This window comes from Leptonychotes weddellii, chromosome 1, assembly GCF_054177405.1.
Source record: "Leptonychotes weddellii isolate Sample4059 chromosome 1, ASM5417740v2, whole genome shotgun sequence".
In the NCBI taxonomy this organism is placed as follows: Eukaryota; Metazoa; Chordata; class Mammalia; order Carnivora; family Phocidae; genus Leptonychotes; species Leptonychotes weddellii.
In genome coordinates, this window is record NC_138369.1 from 191,394,812 (window position 1) to 191,416,421 (window position 21,610).

At 57.8% G+C, this 21,610-nt stretch overlaps 1 long non-coding RNA gene across 2 annotated transcripts; it reads left to right on the top strand.

Annotated features, from left to right (window-relative positions):
- The first annotated feature begins 255 nt into the window (after positions 1-255).
- LOC145716685 (uncharacterized) lies at positions 256-6,992 on the top strand. 2 transcript variants are annotated; one of them, XR_014139485.1, is made up of 2 exons: positions 256-4,961; positions 5,673-6,992. It is a non-coding gene; the product is annotated as an uncharacterized LOC145716685 (long non-coding RNA). The 2 variants fall into 2 exon arrangements; XR_014139482.1 differs by having other exon boundaries at positions 256-4,920.
- The last annotated feature ends 14,618 nt before the right edge of the window (positions 6,993-21,610 follow it).

The window sequence follows — 21,610 nt, forward strand, 5'->3', positions numbered from 1 at the left end:
TGGGGCGGGGCCGAGCCTGTGGGCGAGCCAGAGGGCCGGGGGCGGGGCTGGCCTGGGGCGGGGCCTGTGGGCTGCGCGGGGTGGGGTTGGCGGGGCCGGGTTTGTAGGCGAAGCCAGAGGGCCGGGGGCGGGGCTGGATTGGGGGCGGGGCCTGGGGGGGCCGTGGGGAGTGGGGCGGGGCCGGGACTGTGGGCGGAGCCAGAGGGTCGGGGGCGGGGCTGGCCTGGGGGCTGGGGCCGCGCCGGGTGGAGCGCAGGCCCAGGTGGGCTTTGCCGGCTGCGGCGCGGGTCTCAGCTTCCGCTCCGCGGCCCGCGGGCAGCTCTCGGGCTTCGGGGCGGGCAAGCCGCAGGACTGACCCGAGGCCCGCACAGCTGGCCAGGTGTGGCACGCGAGCCGCAGACCCGCCAGACCCGGGGATTTCCGAGAAGACAAGGTGTCTCCTACGGGGGGGGGTGGTGTCACTGTGGAAGACCGCAGTGCGACGGCGCCCCCTGTGCCCAAGGGGCACAGGACATTGGAGGGGATGGGGTGGGAGTTGAATGTGGAGGAGCTGGGACTTGGGGTCAGCGGGTGAGCGGGTCCTGTGCCCCACCCCTGGGCAGCCCAGGTCTGCTCCTCCCTCCCCGTGCCAGGTTCTGCGGCGGAGGCGGCAGGGGTCCTCTCAGGAAGCTCAGTCCAGTGGTGGGGGGGCCTTGCTTCCCTGCCCCTCACTGCCACCCCTTCCTTCCCCAGCACCGCCCCCCCTGCCCCTGGAGCTCCCCGCCGGGGCACTGGCTCTGTTAGAGGTGCTTGACTCCTGGGGCCTCCTAGGGGGACCGTTTGGGTGACTGGAGTCTTCCTAGTCCTGGCTTGAAGGGCACCCTCGCCTTCCCAGGGGGAGGGTGGGCCTCAGCCTGTGCCCAGCAGTGAAGGGACCCCGAGGAGGACAGTGAGGGAAGACGGAGTGCTGGAAACGTCCACACCACGGCCCCTGTCCTGGGACCACCGGGTCTCCAGGCTTCTTCTCGCATGCAGTTGGCGTCTTTATTGTTCAAGCCACTTTGAGTTGGAGGTGTCTAGACCAGGTGTGTTTGCCGGCTGTCCCTCGGCATGCGGTGCGCACACCGTCACCTCCAGGTTCTGCTCTGCTCCAGGAGGGGCCCGCAGCACGTACCCTTTGTCCTCTGGACCTACCCTACAGCCCTCATGCCTGGGGTTGGATTCTTGTTCTTTTATGTCTCTTAGTAAAGCCATCCCAAAACATATTCCTAAGAGTGTGTATCATGAGTTTTCAGTCCCAGAAACAGAAAGCATGAAGTGGGGGCCCGTTTACCGCCCCCAGATTCAACACTGGCACCTCCTACCACGCTTACTGCATCCATCCTGTTCTTCTTGTGTTCCCTATACTATTTTAGAGTAAATGACTTTGACAATGACATCGACTTGTTCTATTTGAAATATTTCCATATGTATCTCTGAGAAATAGGACATTTTCTCACACAGCCACAATATCATTAATTCACCTAAAAATGTACTAATTATGCTATAACATCATCAAGTACACTGTCCACATGCATGGGGCCCTGGTTGTTTCAGAATGCCCTTTATTATAACAGATTTGCTCAAATCAGGATCAGGGTTCTCCGGGGAAACTGAGCAATAGAACATCTATTGATATATGAGGAGATGGATTACAGGGATTGGCTCAGTGGGATGTGGAGGCCTGAGGCCCCGTGATCTCTGTCTGCAAGCTGGAGGCCCAGGAAAGTGGGTAGTGTTAGTCCAAGTCCAAAGGCCCAAGAACCAGGAGCTCCATTGTCTGAGTGCAGGACAAGACGGATGTCCCAGCTCAAGAAGGGGGAGAGAATTCACTCTTCTTCCTCCTTTTTGTTCTATCTGGGCCCTCAGTGGGTTGGGTGAGGCCCACCCATCTTGGGAAGGGTGATCTTCTTTATTCTGTCTACCAATTCGAATGCTAATGTCTTCCAGAAGCTTCCTCACAGACACACCCAGAAATGGATGTTTTACTAGCTCTGTGGGCACCCTTAGCCCCCCGCAAGCTGACGCATAAAATTAACCACCACAGGCTCCTTGTCTTAATTGGCCACCTGGCCACCCCCCTTCCCCCTCCCTCCTCTCCTCTCCTTTCCCCTCCCCCGTCCCCCCTCTCTTTTCCTCCCCTCCTTCCTCCAGTCCCCTCTCCCCTCCTGCATTTGCTGATTAACCCATGGATTATGTTCCTTAACAGGAATGACCCAGGAGAGGTTTGAGTCTTTCATTCAGAGAAAAAAGAAATCTTTGTAAAAAAAGATAATAATAACCGAATTCCTTCTTCCCTTGCACAACAGGAATCATACTTAAGGTTTCCTGCCTCAGTGTTAAGTCGGAACCACTCACATCGTCCCCCCCCCCCCCATACACACACACAACAGAGTCCATTGGAGGGGACTTTGCCACAAGAGGGCAAGAGAGGCCTTTGACAGCAGGGATGGAAGCCCGGGGCAGAGGGAAGGGGCTGGGGAAGGGCAAACCTGGAGCACGCATGGCCAGGCCATATCTCTCCTGCCCCAAGAGCAGAGCTACTCCCTCCCAAGGCCCCTCCAGCTCCCCTCCAAGGATGAGCCACAGGAGCCACCCCTGAGGGGGAGAAGGAGAAGGAAGCCCTTTGGCCTGGGGTCCAGCAGGTGTGGTGTGCGAGTCCCGGGGTCTCATCTCTCCCACAGGTCTCAGAAGATCCCAGCCCTGAGGTGGTGGGGACGTGGAGACCAGGAGTCTCTGAAGAGGAACCTAGAGATTCTTCTGGAAGCTGGGATTCCAGGGGGAGGCCCTGCCAGAGCCAGGGAAGGAGTGGGGTTAAGGGGCAGCTTTAGGGCCACCTGGACCCACCTTGGGTCAGCAGAAACAACCTGGGGCGGGCAGGCAGGGGGACGCCAGCCAAGACCCATCCGAACCCTTTACCTGGAGACGTTGGCGGCAGACGGGCTGGGGAGACAGTTGGTGGAAGTGGGTGCGGGTAGGGACGGGGCGAGAAGCACGCTGAGGAGTGGTTCTCCTGGGGGGCACAGACACCCCAGTTCATGCAGTTCTCGCACCCTGGGCGCCCTGCTTTTCAGTGTGCGGAGTGAATTACCAAGATCCATGTGCAAGAAGATTCTGGACTAGTGCAGAGCTCCACCTCCTTGCTCGTCACAGTGCCCTGGCCACAACGTCCTGCTTTTGTCCCCAGAAATGCACAGGGGAGCTGACTGCTAAGTGAGTCACCTGGAGTGAGAAGCAGGGGACTTCCGCTTAGGCCATGAGCCACAAGGATTTTTTAACAGGAGCATCTGGGGGCTGCCTGCCCTCAAGGGACAGCCCAAGTGCTCTTGGGACCCAGGCCACCAAGTGACCAAGATGTGAAGGCATGCTGATTCCTGTGGTCAGCACGTGGGTCCAGCTTCCCACGTGGCCTGCCCACAGTGGGACCTACCATCTCGGGTGGTGACTGACCAGGACCTGCAGAAGGACCAGGCTGGGGAGTCCCAGGGGTCCACAGTGAGAGTGCTATGTGGCCCCTATGACCATGCGGGCCACCTCCCCTGAGGCAGAACCACAGCCTTTCCCCTGGGGGTGCACAGGGTACCTGACTCTGGTCCTGCTGCCCGGGACACATCCCTGCAGCCTCTTGTAGGGGAAACCACCGATCTCCTCACAAATAGGTCATGTGGGGTGTGGAAGCCCTAGGCTGGGGGCCACTCGTGGGGATGCTGGACCCTGGAGCCTGAAAGCTCCCCGGTGCGGGGGTCCCAGGCTGACCTGTGCGTGGGGTGTAAGGGCCTCGCCCCTCTCCGAGGATTGAGGGGAAGCTAGACTTACAGTAAAAAGTTAGCTCCCACGAGGCCAGTGGGGTCCACAGTTCAGGAAAACAAAACTTGGCCTGCCCCAAGGCAGGTGATGCAGAACGTCCTTTAAAAGTGCTCTGGGTCCCTAATTTGTGGCTCCTTGTCTGTGCCTTCAGGGGTGGGTTTTCTGCTGGGGGTGAGCCTGGCAAGCATCTGCCCTCCTCCGCGAGCCGGGTCCCCAGAGGCTGTGGGAAGATGCGTGAGTGTGAGCGGGGGTGGGAGGCGGGGGGCAGGGCCACGGGTGGGGGGCCAGGACTGTGGGAATGGCCCACAGCCTTTCTGGAATCAAAACACTGGCAAATGTCAAAAAGTGCGTAATTTGTTTTACTGAAACAGGCTGCTTATTTATGTTTGGAAGGCCTGTTTCAAGGACGCGTCTTGGCCCTTCTCAGATGATAGCGTCAACAGAAACACACACAGATGGTGGGGGTCTGGGGGCTCCTCCTCGGAATGCAGTGCAGAGCAGGAATCCATGCCGGCTGCAGAGGACCCCACCCATGGAGCCCCGGGGTGACAAGTCCGCGTGACGCTGCCTTCTTGGTTTGGAGCTCTGGATCTGGCCACGGTTGTGAATTCTTCCAGCAAGTTCCAGACCTGCAGAGAGTGGATCCAGCCCAGGAGAACCTGGGAGGGGGTGGGGTGTCCTTTATCCCGGGCTCCGTCAGCCCCCCCCAGCCCCCAGGGGGCCGTGGACTCGGGCTCGTCCCCGCTGCTGTGCCCACTGCTGCCCTCGCTGGCCCCCTCAGCCCAGAGGGTGTGGCTGATGCTGTCCTCTGTGTCCCGGTGACCACCCCATACCCTCCAGTGCGTCTTCTCCTGTGGGCTTCCCTCCTCAATCAGGAGGTGTCTCCGCTCCCTGGCCTCCTCTCTGCCCCTTTCGGAAGGTCCAGGCTCCTGTTGCTCAACCAAGTGGTAAGAAACACACCACCAAGGTGGGAGCGGCCCACGCATCGCTGGGCTCCATGGAAGGCAGAGCCGGCGAGTGCACGGAGGCTGGTGGGCTGTGATGTCGTCCTTGCCGGAGGCAGAGCTGAAGGACGCAGCATCGTTCCTGAGCAAGGTTCCTGTCCCCACTGGCATGAAACGCTCCCGTCATCATCTGTTAAGTTCCCACAAGTGTTTGGTTCGGTCTCTGGCCTTTGGGTCCTGACCCGCGGACCGACTTGTCCATTTCTGCCCGGGCCACAGTTCATTCATTAGGATGGCTTTATAGCAAGCCCTTCTGCATCCTTTTAAACGTGCCTGTCAGCTGGTCCTGCACATTTTCTCTTTCATATGACGTTCAGAAGCAGTGGTAACAGACCTACCCTGTTGGGAATCTTACGGGGATTGCACAGAGTGTATGGGCACAGTTGGGAACATTGCTGTTGACGTGACATGGAGCCCTGCTCAGGAATGGGTCTCTCAACTTAGTTAGAACTTTGGGGAAGTTTTCTCGTTTTCTTTTATGTCAGATCTATTCATCCTTGGTTTACTGCTGGGTTTTATTGCTGTCCCAAATGGCACACTTTTCCCCATAAATGTTATGATTATATATTGTTGTTTTAATGAATATTATTATTTTTATATATTGACCTTAAAATTGGCCACTTGTAATTCTAATGGTTTGCCATTGATTTTCCAGTTTGGATTTTCCTAGTCAAATAGTCCTATCAGTATGCAATTAATTGTAGTTTATCTCTGCCTTTAGTATTTATAAATCATATATTTCCTTATATTATTCCATTTGTTAGGAGTCAGATATAAAATCAGTCATCTTCCTTTTGTTTCTTTTCTTTTTTAAGATTTTATTTACTTATTCATTTATTTCAGAGATAGGAAGAGAGAGAGAGAGCACGAGTGAGGGGAGGCAGAGGAAGAAGGACAAGCAGACTGTGCTGAGCACGGAGCCGGATGTGGGGCTCGATCCCACGACCCTGAGATCAGGACCTGAGCCGAAATCAAGGGCCAGACACTCAACCGACCGAGCTGCCAGGCGCCCCTTTCTCTTGTTTCTGACTTTAATGTGAATGGTTCCAGTGCAGGGTCTGCAAGCTTTGGCTCGGGGGTCAAATCCAGCCCACATGGCCTCTTTTCCTAAGTAAAGTTCTGCTGAGCCACTCCTGTCATTTATGTGGACTGTAATGGCCCCAGGCCACGACAGTGGCGGTGAAATCCTCAAAGATTTGCTATGTGACCCTTCACGCAAGTTTGCTGACCCCCACTCTAGTATTCGTTCAACGAGTGTTAGGGTTGGGGACTTTTCCCACTAGTCTTTGCTCCCTAAAGATCTCATGGTTGTATGTGCTCAAAATTCAGTAATGGATATTCAGTTCTACCACATGGTTTTTGGGGAACTGACCGTCTTTTGAGATGATAAAGGATTTGCCTCTTTAATCTCTTAATGTAATGCATTGTACTAACGGATTTTGTGACGTTGACTCACGTTGCATTCCTGAGATGAACTTGCCCCTGATGTATTGGATTCTGTTTGTTGGTGCTTTTATTTAGGGCGTTGTGCACCTATTATAAATCATGTGTCCCTAACATAAGTAATACGTCCCTATCAGTGTGCATGTGTGTGTGATCCCCACCACTGGTTTTTGACTAATTATATGGACCGAATTGTGAGGCTTTTGTCTTCCTGTGCTTGGGAGCAAGTAACTCTTGGTAACAATTCAAGTGTATCCAGTTCTTTCTAAGCAAACAGTTGTATCTATTTCATGTGAGTCAAGTCTAAACCTACAAACCGACCCTGTGAATTAGGTACTGTTTTCATGTTCATTTGACAGATGAGGAAGCCGAGGCACCGAGTGTGTGAGTCACCCGCCCGAGGTCACACCCTTGCTGGTGAGACGTGAAGACAGGATTTGAACCCAGCAGCTGGTCTCCCAAGCCCACGTTCCTAAGTGCAGGTTATTCCTTAACGTTCGTGGATTTACCACAAAACTGCCTGCGCGTGGGGCCTCTTTAAGGATAAACCTTCGGCTGTTTTTTTCCTGCTCCCGGGCCATTGGACTAATTAGATCTCCTATTTCTACCTGAGTTGCTTTGTACTTGGAAAATGTATTTCCCGAGAAAATCACCCATGTAATCTAGCTTTTAAAATGTATTGCTATGAACTAGAACATGATCGCTTCATGATTTTAAAAATCCTCTCCTCTTTCCTCCTTTCTCCCTTTGTTCTGGGGGACAGTCTGTGCCGCTGGCGTGGCCCTCTGTCCCCTCCTCTGGCTGAGCCGGAAGGCAGGGGTGGGCGGGGGCTGAGCTGCAGGCACTGTGTGCTCTGTGGGACGTTAGCCACGTTGCTTGTATCCCAGGGATTCGCTCAGAGCTTGGTTTTCACACAACCAATCGAGACTGTCGGACGGCACAGGAGATCATCGGCACAGAGTTACTGAATGCCGAAGGATGAGGACACAGATGCATTTTCGAGAATAACCCATCTACAGTTCTGTGAAACGTCCCCTTCTCTGAGTTTCGTTAATTGCTGGGATTGTGCTGGGGAATGTGCTTATCACCAGAGGCACATAACAAAGTTACATCCTAACACCAGCTCAAAATCTGGGAACATCTAGTTCGGTGGGTGGTGAACAAGCTCTCTGGGGATGGCAGCGGGGCCTGCGGTCTGCGGGCAGAGTGCCTGAGGCGGATGCGGTTTGCCGGCCTGCCCTGTGGGCCCGCTTCCTGCTGAAGGGTACCAGTGCTTCCCGAAGCTGTGGGCACCGTGAGGGAGGGGGGGCCGTAATCCGAGTGCTTCTCAGTGGGAACTTTCTACACCGCATAGTCATGTCTGGGCAAATATTTCCAGAGGGGCTTAGAGTCAGAGCCCCAAATAGCACCTGAGGACATGGATGGGATGCTGGGGTGATTTCACAACGAATGGAGTTTGTGTCAAGTGTGGAATATCGAATATGCAGCAAGTCAAGCCAGGGCGTGTGGAGGCTTGCCGAGTGCCCAGGTGGGCACCTGTGGTGGTCTTCGGAGCCTCTTCAGACCCCTTGGAGGTGGGCACCCGCCTCCACGTGTTGGGGGCTCCTTGGGCTGCAACCGCCAGACTGCTTCTGGATTTCAGAGGCAAACGGCCAGTGTGGGGGCGACAAATGGGATCTGGGGTCGCCCCATGCTCTCATCCTCAGTATCTCTGTGTGTCTGTCCCCTTTCTCCCTCTGTCTCTGTCTCGAGCGCCCACCCCAGTCCAGGGCCTCATGCTCCAGGCTGCAGAGAAAGGTGCACGTTTTCTGAATATAGGAAGTTTCCGGAGGTCGAGGTCTTGAACCCAGACTCCTCAGAGGCCTGGATCCAGGCTTTTTACTAACTCCGTTGCCACCCACTGACCTTCCTGGGCCTCACAGCCCCTCAGAATGAGGACAGACTGGATCTGGGAGAGAGTTCCCACAGCTGGCCCGTCCATCCAAATCCCTGGAGCCATTTGAGAATAATCCCATGAAGCCTGCAGGGCTGGAATGTCCACCATCCAGCAGGACAGTGTCTGCAAACCACAACTTCCTATCTACATCTCACGGAATTGGGAAAGCCTGGAGCATGAGAACCTCAGAAAAACCCCTCTGAAAGCTCGCAGGCGCTGGGGAATGGTCAGCGCCCTGGGAACCTTCTCTGGCCTGGAATTCGCCCCCACCCCCAGCATCTAACTTGCCCCCGTTTCCCCAGAGGGGCCCCTTGAGACTCTGCCATCAGCCCCTCTTGCTGGCCCTTCCCTCTCTGTCAGGCCCGGTCCCCCCCCGCCCCCCCGCCGGCTACTGTCCTCACCTCCTCACCCCCTCCCCAGGGAGCCTCTGGCCCTGAATGCCCCCCACCCCCATCTTGCAGCTGATGGCCCTAGAGAATCTCAGAACAGCTGGTGAGGACAGCGAGGGCCCGTCTGGGGTCACTGAGCACCCTCGCCCCGTCCCAGACACCCCAATACCCCCTCCTTGGGTCCCTCATTTGCTGCCCCCTCTCTGCTGTTGGCCCCACTAGCTTGCACACACTCCGGTCGCTTCTCATCCTGAGCCAGGTGAACAGCAAGAAGGCGCTTTGCCCCCTCCCCTCTGCCCCCCCACCTGGCCCTGGTTGTCCCCTCTGCTCTCCAGCCTGCTCCCAACCCCACCATGCCTGCCCTGGACAGTCAGCGGCCACCTCCATCTCCTGTAGTCCATCCACCCCAAACGTGTTAGGTTCTGTTTGACTTGGGGGAGGGGTCCCTCACACGGGGCTCCTTCCCCCACCCAGTGCACAGCTCACAGCAACCTGGGACCCACCCGCAATATGAGACCCTTGCCTCAGCCCTGGTCCTGGGCCCACTGTGCTCGCTGGCCGCCCAGGGTCCCCACGCCCAGCCTCCCAGACCGCAGCGTCTGTGTCTTCTGGGCAAACGCTGACCTAACCTATGGCTTTCCCTGGGTCCTGGGGGGCTTGGCTCCCATGGGGACCAAGAGCCAGAGATGAGGTCGGGTCCTGACCTGCCTCTCTGCGCAGCTTTAGGCAAGTTGTACCCCTTCGCCAGGAATAGCTCCCCTTCCCTGACACCAGGACGTTGGGCCTAGCCGGCAGGCCCCAGCCTGGGGCTGCAGATGGGGTTGGCTCCCTGTCCGCCTGTGGGCCTCAGGGACGCGGCTGCCCCAGCTCCAGGGACAGGCTCTGTCTACTCTTCTCTGGGACCTGCTGGCCCCGAGTGGCCGTTAGTGCCGTCAGGACGTGCTGTGAGTGCTGCCCGGGGCTGGCCCCGACGCTCCGAGTCACGGGGTCAGCCAAGCACCCAGGGGCCACGGTGCTCACTTGGCCCGAGGAGCCAGGCTCCTCTCAGCGGCCCCAGAGCTGTGACCCTGCGTGGCTGGGCAGCATCTGGCTCCCGTTCCGGCCACCGGGTGTACCTGTGCTGTCTGGGGCCAAGGAGAGGGGACATGTGCTCCGGGACGGGGGGGAGGGGATGCGGCCGACCCTGGAGGGAGCGGGGGCAGAGGTGGGGATTTGGGATTTCTCCAGGAATGCTAATGAAGCCTAGCAGCCGACCCAGTATTTACTTGGCGATGCTGGAGTTTTAAAGTCCAGCCTCACACCAGCTGTGCACACGGCAGGACGGACTGAGAAAGTGTTTCCAGGTGCTTTGATCCCAAATCTGTGCCAGAGCATCCACCCTCCCACTCAGAGAAGTGGCTCAGCCTCGGCCAGGCGCCATGATGGGACTCTGGGGACTGTCCCTGAGTGCTGGCCTCACACCCTGGAGCGTGGACAGGTCCCTCTGGCCGGTCTTGAGGGAAACAGTTATCACCCCAATCAGAGATGCACAGACGGAGTGGAGCCTGCCTGGCCAGAGCCAGATGTACCCTCCGCCGTCCAGAGGCAAGTGGGGAATCCATCAGCGTCTGCTGCGCAGAGTCTGGAGGCTAGATGGCTTTTCCTGACATTCCTGTAATCCCGAAGCAGCCCCCGAACAGCTCATGTCCCTGGGCCTGGCCGGCAGACGTGGGGGAGGCCGGCGGCTGTCTGCCCAGCGCTCCGTGCCCAGCCGCAGGCCGGCTCCACAAGCTCCCACGAACAGGCGCGCGGAGAGGGCCGGGCCCAGCCTGCCACGGCCTGACCTGCAAACGGCTGGCGGCACCGTGGGCAACAGGGCGCGGAGCGACGGGCTCAGCCCAGAGCCGCACGTCTGGGCGTGACTCTGACTCTGCCCGTCGCCGTGACGGGGAGCCGTGTCACCGAACTTCTCGGGGCCCCAGTGCTTCTCATCCCCGAAGTGGGAGGAGGCGGTGGTGCCTCCCTCCTGCTGTTCTCGGGGAGCGGGCATGAAGTCACGGGGCGCCCCCACAGACGCTGGCATTTAGGGGCGCACAGAGGTCCCACGTTGGCGTCCAGCCTGGGAAGGCCGAATCTCGAGCGCTCCCTTCCTCCATGTTCCTGGCATCCCGGAACCCCTGCAAAGATCCGCCCGTTGTCGGGCGCCAGGAAGGCTGCGGCAGCTGGGGAGCAGCAAGGGGCAAGGGGGCAGTGCCCGTCCGAAGCAACGTGTCACCCCAGGGCCACCCAGCCCCGCCAAGGCAGCACCGTGTGGCAAGACCGGGGTGGCGGGGCTCGGGAGCGGGCCTGCGCAGACCAAGTAATGTTGAACGACAGCCCTGCAGGCAGGACTTGAGGGGATCCCGGGTCTTCCCTAGATCTGTGTGCCGAGGGCACATGTCGAAACCCTGACCCCTGCACCGAAGAACGTGGCTGTATTTGGAGGTATGGTCTTTAAAGAGGTGATTAAATCAGATGAGATCACTGGTGTGAGCCCTGCCCAGCCCGACAGTGTCCGTGTGGGAAGGGGAGATCAGGACGCAGACGGGCACAGAGGGGCCCCTCGGGGAGGAGAGGGCGTCGGCGACCCCCGCCAGCACCGCCTTGTGGGCCGTCCAGCCTTCAGGGCCGTGAGGAACAGTGCAGCTGTTTGAGACACCGGGTCCGGGCTTCCTGTTACGGCCGCCCAAGCTGACCAGCACAGATGTCATATTTGGTTTTGCTAAGTGTTGACCTTGACCCTCGGCCACTGTACATTCAGCCAAAAATTGTGTGTGGCCACGTCGAAGGGGCTCCTGGGCACCTGTCCTGCCGCGGGTCCCGCCAGGGGCCGAGACGAGCGCTAGGCTTTCGCCTCAGTTTCCCTCTGAAGCTGTAACAAGCCCTGGCGGCGCAGGTCTGAGAAATTGACGTGTACTCACCCATTTCGTTGTCCGTCCGAGCCTCACCCTGCACGCTGCGGGCGGGAAACTGAGGCAGGCAGAGATGTCAGGTCATCCAAGTGGTAAAGCCAATCCGGCGATCCTGCTCTACTTAAGCCAAAGGTGCTAGGAAATATTTGTTGAAATAAAGCCTGAATAAATAAATTTATCACCAAATTACCATCTGGGTGATGGAATCTGAGGGTCTGTGAAGTCGGTTACCATGCGTGTGAACAGTCCTGGTGGCCTTTCAGGCAGGGGCGGGGCTTGTGGGACGTGGCCCCAGCTCCCCCTCCGCCAGGCCCCCCAGCAGACCCCCACAGCCTTCCCGGCCCGGGGGGTCACCGTCCGCCCTCCGTGATGGTGCTTCCGAAGCCTGGACGCCCCTGTGTCCCATGTGGCCCAGGACCTTCCCTTGTGGCCAGAGGCCTTCCCCGGGCCCACCTTGACGAGGAGGCCGGGGACCCTGCTTTCTAGGGGGAAGCCGCCGTCGAGCTCACCCAAATATGGTGTGTTGAGAGCCTTGGGGGACCCCCAAATCCGGGGAGCCATCTCTCTCCTCGGGGGGCCTGGTTCCCAGCGCCCGGTTACTCCCGGCTGGTCCTCACGACCTCCTCCTCCTGACCCCGCACGGCAGGCCGTGGACTCTCCCGTGGGCGGGGAGCTCCGCAGATGATGCTCCTGTTCTAGGCGCTGCTGCCTCCCCCATGGTGGATGCATGCGCTGTGGTCAATGTCAGGGTCTGTCTGCGGAGCGGAGGGGGGTTCCCTTGCTGCTGGCTCAGCTTGGCTGGATGGTTTCACTCACCCTCCCAGACACATTGGTCCCCGAGTGTCCCCGTGCTCCACTGGAACCTTCTGCGTGGGTGTCCAGGGACCTCTGCGTCCAGAACTGTGGCCGTGTGGCATCGTCCCCCCCGCCGCTGACCGTTGGCCTGCCCCACCTTCTGGGGGCTGGTGGAAGACGCCGGACGGCTGGGTCGGAGGCAAAGGACGGTTTATTAGGCACGGCTGGGACAGCAGTCAGGGAGTCATTGTTCTACACTGTTCCCTGAGCACGACCCTACGGGGGCAGGGAGAGGGCCCCGTGACACCTGTGTGTGCAGTGGGCAGCTGCCTCATGCAGAGAAGCAAGATCAGGGCTATGGACTCCTGTGGAAGGGGCTCTTCCCCCGCTTCCCCCGGACAGCCTTGAAAGGCTGCCAGTATCACTCACGGGTCGCGCAGAGCCCGAGAGGCCCATGGCGCTGAGCCACCGTCCACAGCGTGGCGGCGTGGACGGTGGAACAGGCCCACGTCAGCCACAGCCCCACGCAGATTACATGCAAGTAATCCCCCCCATCACCCCAAACCCAACCAGAGCAGACGTGCTCGCGGTGCTCGGCCTCACCTGAGGATCAGGTCCAAACTGAGCTCCAGACCTTTCTAGCCGCACCCCTCCATGCTCCTGGGGCCGTGGGGCTCCCGCCTCTCCACAGCGCCCCGGCCACACTGCTCTGTACCCCAGCGAGGATGGGGGGCGGACGGCTTAGGAAAGAGCATGGACGTGGTCAGATCCATGCATCTTTACAAATTATGTATGTGAGTACACGTGGGCATTGCTTATGCACACTTCCAGTTAAAAACTTAACTTTTCTGGGTCTCGCCCGTCACCAGCTCACGGCGGCTCGGCGGACGCAGGGGGCTCCCGAGCCACAGGTCAGCCGCAGCCTTGGTTCTCCTCAACGGGATGGATGCGTTTCAGGTCCTGTCCATCCCAGCCTCTCCTCGGCTTTGGGGGGGCTGCATCACTTCTGCCCAGGCCCCCCACCCCACGCCCTCCCCCAGAGCGCCCCGTCTGAGGTCAGGGAGGAAGGTCGGCCAGGGCACGGCGGCCAGAGATTGAAAATCCCGCACAGGATGTTTTAAGTTTTGAACTTTCTTGGGGAGAGCACCAAAACTGACCAAGATTGTGTTTTCAACAAACATTTGAGAGGTTGAGAGTGCCCTGTTAAATGATCTTTTGCTTTCTTTTCTTTCCTTCTATTTTTTGAAAAATATTATTTGGGTATTTTGATCACAGAATACATATTCATTTTAGAAAACTCCAATAAGCAGCCCATGGAAAATCAAAACCATAGACAATCCACACCCCAGAGATGGCAGTTTGGGTACATCTCCCCAGGCTTGTGTGCAAGCAGATGTGAGTGTGCATCTACGTCCATGTAGGTATGCATGGGTATGTGTTTGTGTGTGTACATGCATGCACGAGCATGTGTGCATGCATGTAGGTCCGTGTGCACTGCACATGCGTGCAGGTGTGTGCGTGTGCACGCGTGTGGCCGTGTCTGCATCTAGTGCTGTATGTCCCTGTGGCGAACGCACGCATCAATGGCTCCTTGCACGTGCGGTCCTGTCACCTGGGCGGGCCACATCTCCCGAGCCCCGTCTTTCTAGGGAGGGCCTTTCTCTCTCTCAGTGATCTGTAAGAGCTCTTGCTTTTCCACATCTTGCAATTACGTTTCCACAGTTTCCCACTTTTTAAAAATTAAAAACAAGGCCCTTACACTCCCAGTGATGTTGATTGGATTTATGGCCAGTATATTATAATTAAAATCCAGTGTGATAATTTGAACAGATTTATCTGTAAAATCCATTTATAGTAATTTTTGATATAGTGACATTTTATTTGTACAAAGTCAGCTGTCTGACTTTTTGGTTTCCTTTTTGGTCTTAAGCTTAGAGACACGTTTTCCGCCACAAAGAGGGTTCACTGATAGTTTATTTCCGTCATGTGTCAGGTACATGGGACCCATGGGTGTCGTTAAAAAGCATCTTTATTTTTGTACTTCACTGCTCCTTGAGCGTTGTTCCAAGAGGACCGTTTTTCTCATGTTGCAGTTTGAAAACGAGGGCCAGGATCTGGAACTTTCCGGTGACTGTTAGTCCTGCAATTAATTCAAGATGCTTGTTTCAGGCCATCTGTCCCCAGGGAGCACACATCCTGTCTAGGACACAAACCCGCACTCGCTGGCGTGCAGACAGGCTCCTTGGCGCCCATTGCACCAGCTCCTAGATTCCCCCGGAGAGACTCAGGCCGGGTGCTCAGGACACCGACCGAGGGGTCACCTGTCAGACGGCACTGTCCCACCGGGAGCCCGAGTCATAGACTCGGCTTGGGTGGTAGCCATCCCTGAGGGCTGGGGCATGAATCTCAACCCCGAGTCATCTCCAGGGAGCCTGCCCATGGAGCCCTCGCCCCTAGCCATGCCTTTCCCAAGGGGCAGAGGGACAGGTGGGGGTCCAGCAGCCTGTTCTCGGCCTCTGCTGGGAAGATTCCTCCAAGGAGACCACGCAGGTGCGGCTTGGTGGCTCCTGACTGTGTCCCCGGGGCCACGGCCCATATGCCCAGTTGCACATCCCGTCACAATTACCACTGCGATCTGACTGGAAAATGTCACACTTTGGACTCCATGTGGAATTGATTCGGTTATTGGCAGAGATGGGAATCCCTTGTACCATATGTTTGTGAACGGTGAGCTGGCGTCTCCGCTCCAGAGTGGCAGTAACAGCCTGGGGTCCCGGGAGAGACATGGGGCCCCAGGTCGACCTGGCAGCAGGGCAGGGCAGGGGGTGGGTGTCGTCAGGCATTATTCCTGACCCCCGAGGACGGCACGAGCGGCGGCCAGGCCGGGCGGCAGCAGGTGCAGACTCAGGAGCAGGGCGGCTCGGGGCCGATGGGTGGTGGGGAGTCTTGCTAGGGGCTCGGCTGGGAGGAACCAGCCTCCGGGGTTGGGGTCCCGAGTGGGAGGCACAGGGACAGTGGGGCACTGGCCGGTTGGGCTCTGCTCAGCGTGGCGGCCATGGTGCAGGTGGTGGGCAGGTGGACCGGGCCTATCGCAGTGGACGTGACAGATGAGCACCCAGAATGTGCCGCACAGACGGGAGGAGGTGGTAACCACATGGGGCTCCACCCCCCCAGTGGGAGTCCACACGGCCTCCTGCCCCCAAGCCCATGCCAAATTTGTGGGTCAGGGCCTGGGAATGTGGGTTTTTAAGAAACTCCTGGGGTGTCAGACCACTAGGGACCTGGGAGCCCAGTTACTGGTGGGTTAGGGGCTCCTCCTGGGACTCCGAGGACACCCCCAGTCCAGCCCAGGAGCTGTTGGGTTCAACAGGGGCTTGGGGGTGGTGGCCCTGAGTCCCCTCCACAGTCTGGTCTCATGTGTGCACTGTGGACCGTGACACATGTAACCTGTTTGGCCTCTGGGGAGTGGTCCAGGGAGCCAGAACCTGGCCCTGAGGGTAGGCGGGAGGGCCTCCAGCTGCAGGGCATAGTGTCAGTCCTGAACGAGCAGCACCAGGCCCCCAGGTGGGTGTTCACGGCCGGCTTCATCAGTGGGAGGGAGAAGGGGAGGGTCACGGTTGGGACAGACTCGGTCAGCTCCCCCCTGCACAAGGGCAGTGTGGCAGGTGCTGCTGGCTCAGAGGCCCCCAGCTCTGCCCTCCTGTGCCAGGGGAACAGCTCCCCCGCTCCTGCCCCTGTCTGCGGAGGCCCGGAGCAGGGTCTCAGCCTCCCTCGGGGCCCTGTGACTCTGCTCTGTGTGAAGACGGGCAGGTGTGAGCACGTCCAGACAGCGTGGCTGGAGGGTGAGCACAGAAACCAGCGGCATGAGGAGCCGCCTTTTTAAAAATATTATCTTTATTCCACAATAATTTCTTTTTGTAAAAGATTTTATTTATTTATTTCAGAGAGAGAGAAAACACTTGAGTGGGGGGAGGGACAGAGGGAGAGAAAGGCAGACTCCCTGCTGAGCAGGGAGCCCCATGTGGGGCTTGATCCCACCACCCTGAGATCAGGACCTGAGCCAAAACCAAGAGTCGGACGCTCAACCGATGGAGCCACCCAGGCACCCCTCAAATAGTGATTTTCTAATTTCATCATTTACTGGCTGGAATTCTACTGTAAGGAAGAGCTTTCCCCCATTTATGAATTAAATATATTTACGTCAATGGAGACTCATTGCTCCCCATTTCATGCAACGGACTATCATCTTGTCCTTACTGACTCTATTCTAATGCTCGAATCTGCCCGGTGGGAGCTCCCCAGGCACATTTCTGTGTCGTTTCCACATGCACCTGCTGTTAAGCCTCCTCCTTGCCTGCCGCCAGCCCCTCAGGCTTAGCTCTGTAGCCTCCATTCATTTGTATTTGCTCAGCAGCACCCCACCCGGTGTGCCTCGTCTCCTCTACCCAGATGCCCCGTTGCCCTGTCTGCTGGCCCCCTCCCCTCAGGCTGTCTTCCTGCCCCAGCCAGAGCGCCCCCCGCCAGTGCCCTGACATCCACTGGACTCCTCCCTGCTGTGTGGGAAGAAGGGACGGTGCTCCTCTCTCTGAGAACAAGGAGATCCTGGGGACCCGAGGATGGAGGGCCCTCAAAGTGGGGTGCTCACGTACACCTGGTGTCCTGCTTGTCCTGGACAGCCCCCTGGTCGGTTCTCAGGCCGGCAACAGGGGAGGGAGGCTGGGGAGCTACCCCACTCTGGGGGCTACAGGGAGGAGCTGCAGGCCGAGCTCCACGAGGCCATCAGGATGCCCACAGGGATCCCAGGCTGCAAGCGGCCTTTGCCACAGCCAGCGTCCCCTGCTCCCCTGTGTGATGGGAGGCCCCAGACGCTGCTGTGTCAAGCAGGGGAGCTCTTGTCCCCGGGGCCGGCCAGGCGGCCAGACAGCAGGTCCATTGAGCCGTGCGGTGTAACCACAGCTGCCCGAGCGCACAAAGGGGCCTTGTTCTCGCCCGTCACGTGCTCCTGGGCCCCACTCCCAACCTCTCTCGGGACATGATTAGGTGTGGGAACTATTTCCCTTGGGGCTGCATTTGACATTTGCCATTCATTCCGGAGGAGGCGTCTGGACCAACGGGGCCCTCCCCGGCCTCCCCCAGCCCTGGCTCCCTGCGGACGGTTCAGGAGCAGGCAGTCCTGACGCCCCTGCTGACCTGCGCAAAGGCCGTAGCTCGGCCTCGACTTCGTCACCTTCCAGTTCAGAACGAATGCACCTGGTCGGGGCTGGGGATCAGAGAGGAGAGATGCAGCCGGGTAACAAGTACACAAATGCATGCACACACGTGCTCAAATGCACCGAGAACACACACGTACACTCATAGACACGCAATGACATGCATGTGCACACATGTGCAAACGCACCGAGAACACACGCACCACAGGTACATGGCTGCACACACTGAGAACACACAGACACACCATAACACATTTGCACAGGTGTGCATGAACACATGGCAGGAACATATGCACAGATACACACAAAGATGGAGTATTCTGTACGGAGTGGTGAGGGGTACACAATCACTAAGGATATTTGCACACACACACACACACACACACACACGGCCCAACCTGCCCCGGAAGAGCTGCAATCTCAGTGAAATCAGGGGGCTTGATGTCACCCAGTCCCTCCCTCCCAACACTGACTTCCCTACGATCCTGCTCCGTGCTGGGGTGCAGAGGGGCTGGAGTCGGTCCCTGTTCTCAGGACTGTTATCCGAGATGCTATCAGGCCAGCAGGACGGAATGTCTCCCAGCTGCCAGGACGAGGCAGGAGAGCAGGCGTTCCATGAACTGCCAATCTCCCCTCGGTGCGGATTCTGACGCCGTCCCGGATAACCGTGGGGCCTGGAGCACATTGTTGGAACTGTCCACCAAAACCACAGTTACGCAGCCCGCCGAGAGCCAGGCCTGCATGTTTACAGCGCGCCCCGGGAAACGGAAAGAGGCTCTTGTAAACATTGCAGGAGAATTGCAAAATTGAGCTTTGCAGCATCCAAAGTGTAGGGTGGGGCCTTACAGGATGTGTGAGGGCCCGGGGGCTCTGCAGGGGCATGGCTCTCAGGACCTCGAGGCCCTGCAGTCACCTGCTGAGAACACTGACCACTGCCGCCTGGCTTGGCGAGGTAACAGAGACTAGGCTGTAGGGCAGGGACGGGCCCCGGGTCCGATCGTGCTCCCTCCTGATGTCCTTGAGCGATGGCCCCCCAGCAGCAACCCCCCCCACCAGCCCAGCGCCCTCCCCTCCTGACTGCCCTCCCTTCCGTCTGTTGCGGGGGCCGTGACCTGCCGGTAGCAGGGTATTTGGGGGAGATCCTTCTTGTCCTCTGTCTGTGGGGGGCTGAGAAATGCAGCTCCCATCCATGTTCAATCCCCGGGACTTGAGACTGTGACCTTTTAAAGAAAAAGTATATTTGCAGATCTGGATGAGTTAGGCTCTCGAACAAGGGGATGGTCCAGGGGCCCCCGGTGGGCCCTACCCCCCATCGCAAGTGTCCTCATAAGAGGGAAGAGTGGAGGGCAGACATGTGGGGGGGCGTGGCCGCAGGTGCAGGAGGCTGGGAGAGGCGGGGCAGCCTCCCCAGACGCTCCTGGCCTCCAGGCCCCGGGGAGTCGCTCCCTTTGTCTCAGCCACAGCGCGAGCTCCTTCCCTAAAATACCTGGTTTTCCTGGACTTTCAGTTATCACTGCACTGACCAGAAAACTAAAACAAAACGACTATGCATGAGGAGCCAGGCCCCCAGCGTGTGCTTTGCTTAGGCCAGTGCTGGAGGAGATCCCGGGATCGGGAGCCCAGTCCAGGCCCCAAGACCGACCCTGTGGTGCCCACCTGACTTCTGTGGATGGGCCTCCTGGGTCTGGGGTGCCAGCCCTGAACCCCGCCTCATTGTAAACTCAGGGTAGCTGTCTGAATCCCTGCCCTGACCAGCACCCTGTCCTGTACCCACTTGGCCTCAAACAGGAGAGAAAACAGGGCCCAAGAGGGTCATTAACCTGGCTGAGGTGAAACAGCCGCTCCGGGGAACCCAGCCACCTCCCGTCCACCGGGCTGCCCCACCCTCTGAGTGCTCAGGACTCCCGGACTTCCAGAAAGGCCTAAGCCTGCAGTGACCCCAGCCGTGGGCAGGGATGGCAGGGGCTGACCCCAGCTGGATGTGGGGCTGCGTGCCCAAGTCAAGCACTGTGTTGGGTAATGGAGTTACTCCAGGAACACACGTGCACACCTGTGCACACATGCATGTGAACACACACAGACATGTGCTGATGCACACATGTGTATTTGCACGTAGATGCCTGTACCTATGTGAATACATGCGCGGACACATGATAATGCACACACATGCACCTGCATGCAGACACCTGTGTATACCTGCACACGTGTGAACACACATGGACACGCGCTGATGCACACACGTGCACTTGTGTGCAGATGCCCGCATGTGTCTACACACACATGAACACACGCACACATGCTGACACACACGTGCACATGCATGTAGCCCCCTGCACATACCCGCACACACCTGCGCACACACGTGCACTTGCATGTAGATGCCTACACATGCCCGCAAACACGTTAACACACATGGACACATGCTGATGCACACACATGCACTCGCGTGTAGACCCCTGCACACACACGTGAACATATGCATGGGCACATGCTAACGTACACATGTGCACTTGCATGTAGACACCTGCACACACCTGCACACACAAACACACATCAGCATGTTCACAGGAGGTGGAGGTGAGTGGGAAGGTCGTCCCAGGCTGAGTGAGGACAAAACCACAGGGGTGCTGGGGACAGCTGGGCGGATGGGGGCTGGTGTGCACTCGGCCAGGATGCATAGGGTCGCTGTCGTTGGCCAGACCTCTGCCTTCCTGCGCGCTGCCCGCTGACGTGGAGCTAAGTGAGTGCTCCAGAGGAGAGAGACTGAATCGTGCGTGGGGCGAGCATTCCCGTGCATCTTCCCCGCAGCCCACTTGCCCCTCATTCACGGCTGGGCACCCTGCCTTTCCCAGAGCCAGCAGAAGGACAGAAGACTAAACAATTCTGTCCACTTTTCATTTCCTGAAAAATCCTTTCTGCCAAAATAAATAGATGTCTATCAGCTGCTTGGCCGGCCATAGAAACCCTGGTTCGGGGCAGAGACAGAGGTGAAGCTACCAAACGGAGGGTGGGTGGGGACGGCACTGGTTCCTGCACAGGCCGCCCAGAGCCTTGGGGTCGCCAGAGAGCTTGCACACCGTCCTAGCCCCAGCTCACACTCCCATCTGCACCTGCTCCAGTGGGTTCATAGACCCCGGCCTCAGGGTCTGGACCGCATCAGAGGCCCTGCCACCAGCTCCTCCGTACCCCAGGTGCGCGCCGGAACAGAGCACGCCACCCCCAACACACACCTTGCCGTTCCCAACCGGTTTGCAACTGGGGGGTCCCCATCCACCCTGGGGGCCTCACCTTGTCCACTCAGAACACTGGCTGCATGAGGTCCCCTAGAGATGGTTCTGCATTAACCCCTCCATGTGCTTTCCTTTGATGGGGAGGGTGGGGCGGGAGCAGAGACTCAGAACTTCAAAGAATCAGTTCTTTCCATGCTGACACATATGTAAAAGGCAACCTTAGGGGCGCCTGGGTGGCTCAGTCGTTAAGCCTCTGCCTTCGGCTCAGGTCATGATCCCAGGGTCCTGGGGTCGAATCCCGCACGGGTCTCCCCGCTCAGCGGGAAGCCTGCTTCTCCCTCTCCCTTTGCAGCTCCCCCTGCTTGTGCTCGCGCTCTCTCTCTGTAAATAAATAAATAAAATCTTCAAAAAAAGGCGATCTTAACCAGATTCCCAAAGATTTTTTATGGAACCTGACTATTAGAAATAGTAAGTAAATAAGAAGAAACAAAAACAGTTTTCAAAAATCATTAAGAACGCCAATATAATATTGAAGGAGAATAACAAAGTTGGAGGACCGACACTATTCGACTTCAGGAGTCATTGTAAAGCGACAGTGATCAAGACAGTGTGGTATTGGAGAAGGAACAGACAAATAGATCAATGGAAGAGAAATAGAGCCACACAAACACAGTTAACGGATCCTTGTCAAAGGAGCGAGGTGATCCATGGAGCAAAGATCGTCTCTTCAACAAATAGGGCTGGAACAACAGGACGTCCACACACAAAAAGTGAATCTAACACAGACCTTACACTCTTCACAATTAACTCACAATGGATCACAGACTAAACGTTGAATGCAAAACTGT